Source organism: Petaurus breviceps, unplaced genomic scaffold, assembly GCF_028583685.1.
Source record: "Petaurus breviceps papuanus isolate PSGF00001 unplaced genomic scaffold, PetGlider_PUasm1.0 90702, whole genome shotgun sequence".
NCBI classification, from domain to species: Eukaryota; Metazoa; Chordata; class Mammalia; order Diprotodontia; family Petauridae; genus Petaurus; species Petaurus breviceps.
In genome coordinates, this window is record NW_027187317.1 from 3,251,661 (window position 1) to 3,257,660 (window position 6,000).

The window sequence follows — 6,000 nt, forward strand, 5'->3', positions numbered from 1 at the left end:
TTCCCCAGACTTCAATTTGTCTGAGATGATACCTATTCAACCTTTAAAGGCTAGGTAAGAATTGAGGCAAAATGGCCTAGTTTGCCTTCATAAAAGAATGAGTCTGGGAGGAGAAGACCCTCAGAGTTTCTGGTCAGAATAGAAACAATTGATTTATACTATGAGCCATCAAAACCCAAACTGGGGTTGGGACCTCTTATTGGCCAATCAATGAAAGCCTGAGTGATTTGGGTTTAATAGCATTGTCAAGCAGTTCTATTTGAATTACAATGGACTTTAACAGAGCCTGGTTTTTCAGAGCTATATATGTAGTAATGATAAATGAAAACTACAAGAGACAAAAGAGTTAATTGTCCCAGTTTATAAATTTTTTTTTGGAATAGTGCCTGGCACTTAATAATTACCTAAGCTAGTCACGGCATTAGATATGAAAAAAAAATGGCATAAGGCAGTACTCCTGTCTTCAACAAGCTAATAATTTTGTTGAGGAAACAAGATTAAAACTCAGAAAGTGATCATAGAACTATGTAATGGTTGTATAAGGTTATGTGTTGCTGCTGTAGGTTATGTCCTCCTGGGTTTGTCAAAATGAAGCTCTCAGGGATATAAGAACACATGTCTCCAGAATCCTCCTCATCCCTCTCTAAGGGAGACTTTGATTCCTGCCTGGAAGGGAGAAAGAGATTGGGGACATTAAGTTGACCCACTTTCCTCTTCTTAGAGAGAGGGTACCAGGCTAAAATTATATTTATCTGCCTCCCCTTAAATAAAGTTAGTGTAAGGGAAATGATTTAAGGTTCAGATCACTGTCCTTGTCACTATCCCTGAATGAGAAAGGAATGTCCCAAGCTATATCTGAAGACTTAGACCCTTTCTCACCAAATGCTAGTTGTGCAAAGACCATTACAAATGTTGAATAGTGAATAAAACCACTTAGCCAAGCTGATAGAAAACAGAGCTCAGAGAATTTATGTAGATAAGAACATTCCAGACAATGACTGTTGTTCAGTTGTTTCAGCCCTGTCCCACACTCTGTGGCCCCATTTGGGGTTTTCTTGGCAAGATATTGGAGTGGTTTGCCATTTCCTTCTCCAACTCATTTTAAAGATGAGGAAACTGAGTCAAAGAGTTAAGTGACTTGCCCAGGGATGCAAATCTAGTAAAAGTGTCTGAGGGCAGATTTGAACTCAGGAAGATGAGTCATCCTGACTCCAAGCTAGACACTAGCAACTGTACCACCTAGCTGCCCTATTCCAGACCAAACACAGAGTGAATGAGCTTCTTCCGCTGAGAGTGATATTTCTCAGCTTGAGTGAGAGACAGATTTATAGATCTTGCCAAGGGGAAATTCTCCCAAAGGCTCTAGGATAGCAGGCTGGAAATCAGAGACATATACAGGAACCAGGAGTATATGTTAACTTCCCCTACAGAGAACCTAGAACCACATGTGTCCTCTTTCACCAAAATCCAGAAAAAGGATCTCTTCTCTCCCAATCTCTCCCTAGCTCTGTCCTTTACACATGAAATAATGGGTCTGATTTTTCTCTGTTGTCATCCAGGGGGTACTGGGAACCTCAAAATTCAAGGACTAAAGAGGTACATCCTGCCTCACATGCACTCAACCCAAGACTTCTTTCAGTCAGAGACAAGGATTATTAAAATACACAATGGGGTGGGTGAGATTTTAAGAGTCCGTACTTTTGCCCAGATTTTAAGAATCTGAGGGTTTGTATTGCTAATGCAAGCAGGCCAGATTCTTAAGGAATCTGAACCCTTCAATGAAGGCAAGATGGATCTTTTATACAGTAAGACTGTGGGAAGATCTGGATGTGATATAGGAGTGGCCAAGTAGTCTGGGGTGATTGGGAGGTAACAGACTTGGAGGTAACAGAGAAGGGGTCTAGATGGAATCAAGGAGTAGCACTCAGGATGGGGCTAGGTACAAACAATGAGGGCTACAGTGAAAAGGCAATTGAAAGGATTAACAGGGAAGGGCTAAGTACCTGAGAAGAATGCTAGGGATCTGGATCATATGGGAAAGTCCAGGGCCTTGTATGGGTCCATCATTAGTGCCCCATCATCTCCATCAGAGAGGAGAATCATATGTAGATGTCCAGTTTTGAACCACAAGTTATAGTAGACTATAATTGTAAGGGTTTGATCAGGAATGTTTCTTGATAAACTTGATGAGTTTATAGGGCAATGATTCTTTGAGACTTTTGAGAGCTTCTCTCTGCAGATGATATAGATGTGTTCTTAGGTGACTCCCATAAGCTAGGTTTTAATTATGGGGGATTGTGTATTGGTTATACATTATTATACCCCTTTCTGCCAGCCTATAAAAGGGAGCCAGTGAATGCCTTTGCCCTTTCTGGGTTATTTCATCTTGTCTGTGTGATTTTGAGAGAAGAGGAGAATTAAGAACAGAGCTGCATCCTAAATATCACAGACACTAAAGGAGTCATGGACAGTTGTTTTGGACATGGACTCCAGGAGACATGGGACAGTATAGGACTCTCCTACATGCATGCATTTCCCCAGATAATATAGTTGATAGATGATAGACTGATAGACACCCAGATCTTGCAATCCTAGAGAATGTAGTTGAAGTTCTGCCTCTCACTAGTTATGTGATGTGACCACAAGGAGGAATTCTGCACATTTAGGAAAAAAAAATAACTCTTACATTGCTCAGGATTGCATATTGCTCATAGTTCTTTACACCTTTTTGAATAGCAAAGACTGCCACCGAACTCAAGGCAATTTAAAGAATGCACATTAAGTGTGAATTCTTTGTAGACAAAAAAAAATTCACAGAAGGTTTTGGAGGTGACTTAGGGGACCATATAATTCAGGTGTGTAATATTTCAAGATGCAATTACAATATGAATGTGTGTTATATAAAGTTACAATATAAATCTGTGGTAATTGTAGAACCAGTCACATTTTGATAATAACTTTTGAGTTTATATGTGTTTCTGGAATGTTTCAAAATAAAGTCCCCTAAATAAAAATAATCCACCCAAAATTAAAACTTGGATTCTTATTATGTCCAATTCATATGGTATCAAATATTCTCACTTGCTATGAGAGGGACATGAGAAAGATGAAAGTGCTTTAAAAGCAATGTTACATATAATACTTAGAAAGCAAGTAAATGGAATTGCACAAAATAAAGACTGTAAAATACAAACAGCTTTAGGGGTTCCCTAATGCCCATTGAACAAAAATTTGAATGTCTGTCTCTGACTGGCATTCAAATTTCTCTACAATCTGGCACCAATAAATCAATCAACAAATCAACAAGTAACATTAGCATTAGCAATAAGGCAAGAGAAAGGAATAAAGATCAGTAAAGAGGAGATAAAACTATCCCTGTTTGTTGCTGATGTGATAGTTATTTGAAACAAAACAAGGAATCAGGAAAGATCTTAATTGAAACAATTGATAGATGCAACAAAGTTGTAACTGCAAAACAAATCCTCAAAAAATCAACAGTATTTTATGTAATAATACCAAAACACAGGAAGCAATAATAGAAAGGGAAATCTATTCCAAATGACTACAAAATACATAAAATATATGGGGAATCAACCTCCTAAACTATATAAAAAACTGTATAGATTTAATTACATAATACTCCTTAAAGAAATAAAGAACCTAAATAGCTCAGGATCTATCAAGTGCTCATAGGTAGGCCATGCTAATAAAGTAAAAATGGTAAGACTACACATATTAATGAACACTTTTGATGCTAAACCAAACAAATCACCAAGGAGATACTTTACAGAAATTGATAAAAAATAATAACAAGATTTATTTAAAAAAAAATCAAAAGGTCTAAAATAACAATGGAAATGATGAAAAGAAGAATGAAGCTGGAATAGCACTTCCTGATCTCAAATTGTATTATAAAGCAAACACATTAAAACCATCAGTTATTGGTTAAATGATAGATAAGTGGAACAGAATAGACAAGAGAGTTTCAGAAACAACAGAACTCAATAACCCAGTGTTTGATAAAGTGGAGAATATAAATTACCAAAGGGGTTTCCTGGGGAAACTCAAAAGAAGTTTGGCAGAAGTTTGGTTCATGCCAATGTTTTATACCACATTCTATAATATATTCTAAGTGGATACCTGACCTTAGTATTAAAGATCATACTATAAAAAATTGAAAGAATAATAGATCACTTACCTCTCACAGTTATAGGTAAAAGATGCATTTTTAACCAAATAAGAGAGATAAAGATAAAATAGATAATTATTTGAAACTAAATTTAATTTAAAAACTTCTGTATAGACAAAATTCATCTACTATAAGAAGGAAAGTTGTTGAGTTGGAAAATATTTTTAATCAAATTTCTCTGATAAAGTTTTGGTGTCCTAGATATATGAATAATATATGTATATATAAATATTATTAAAACACATATGCATACAATTGTATATTAACATGCACACATGTATGTATGTGTGTATATATGTCTGTGTGTTTCTGTGTATATATGTATGTATATAGATGTAAACATACATATATGACTAATAGCTATTCTCCAGAAGATAGTAAAAATATATAAACAAATTGTTCTTGAAAAAAGAGCTACAAAGGATTCACAAACACATGAAAAAAAATGCTCCCTATCACTAATAATAAAAGAAATGTAGATCAAAACAATCCTGAGGTTTCAGTTTACACTTTGAAAACTGGCAAAAATAGCAACAGTCAATTTAGGAAGGGTCGTGTAAAGATAGACATGTTGGTAGAGCTGTGAAAGGGGAAAACTATTTTGGAAAGCAATTTAGAATTATGCAAATGATTAAAATGTCTGTACATTTGAACCAGAAACTCCAATATTGGGTTTATGACCAAGGAAGCCATCAACAATACAAAGTTCCTTATATACTCCAAAATATTTATAGGAGCACCTTTTGTGATTGCTAAGAATTGGAAACAGAATAGATGTCTACCAACAAGGAATGGTTAAACAAATTGTGGTACATGAATGTAATGGAATATTACTGTTCTATATGAAATGATGTGTGTGATGCACACAGTTACATGGAACAATCTATAGGAATTGAAGAGTGAAGTAAACAACGTCAAGAAAATAATATGCACAGTAAACACAACAATGTCAATGGAAAGAACAACATGCCAAAAAAATTTAAAAAATGTTACAAAATTAGAAAGATCAAGTGTGATCTGAATGAAGAGATATGAGAAGTTAAACCCTCCTTATCCCTGGAAGGTCCATAGGTCTTACTCACAGCACATTTTGTTTTTTTTTTTTACTTTTTCAATGTATTGATCAGTTTTGCTGGCTTTAAAAATAATGAATTTTTTTTAGCTTTTAAAGAATTAATGTTATTTTATTGGTAGAAGTATCAAAAGGCCCCAGAATTCTCTGAACCATATAACTCAGAAATCTGTTCATGAATCAATAACTTACAATTTGCCCTGTTTTAGAGAAGGAAGAAACTTTTACAAGAATGCTAGATAATAAGATACATTCATTCCACAAACATTTTCGAGCACCGACTCTGTGCCAGGAAGTGTCCTAAGCTCTGGGTATACTGAGATAAACATGGAAATAATCCATGCATATAAGTAAATGCAAATTTTATTCAAAACAATAGTGAGGTGGTCCAGGACCCTAAGAATGATCACATCAGCAGAGTTCTCATGTGGAAACTGACCTTTGATCTGTGCCTTGAAGGAAGCAAGGGATTCAGGTCAGGATGGAGGATATTCCTAGGAAGGAGGACCAGTGTTTGCAAAGGCAGGCAGAGAACAGGATGTATAATGCCATTTTGGGGGGGGGGGACTTCAAGTAGACCAGTTTGGATGGAACAAATAGAATGACCTTTTTAAAGTCAAGCTACTAAAAAGTGTCTAATTTCAGACTTGAACCCACATTTTCTGATCTGGTTTATTCTTTCCAATGAAATACACTGCCTCTTTTGCCTTTTGTCTGTAGCTGCTTTATTCAAAAAGGC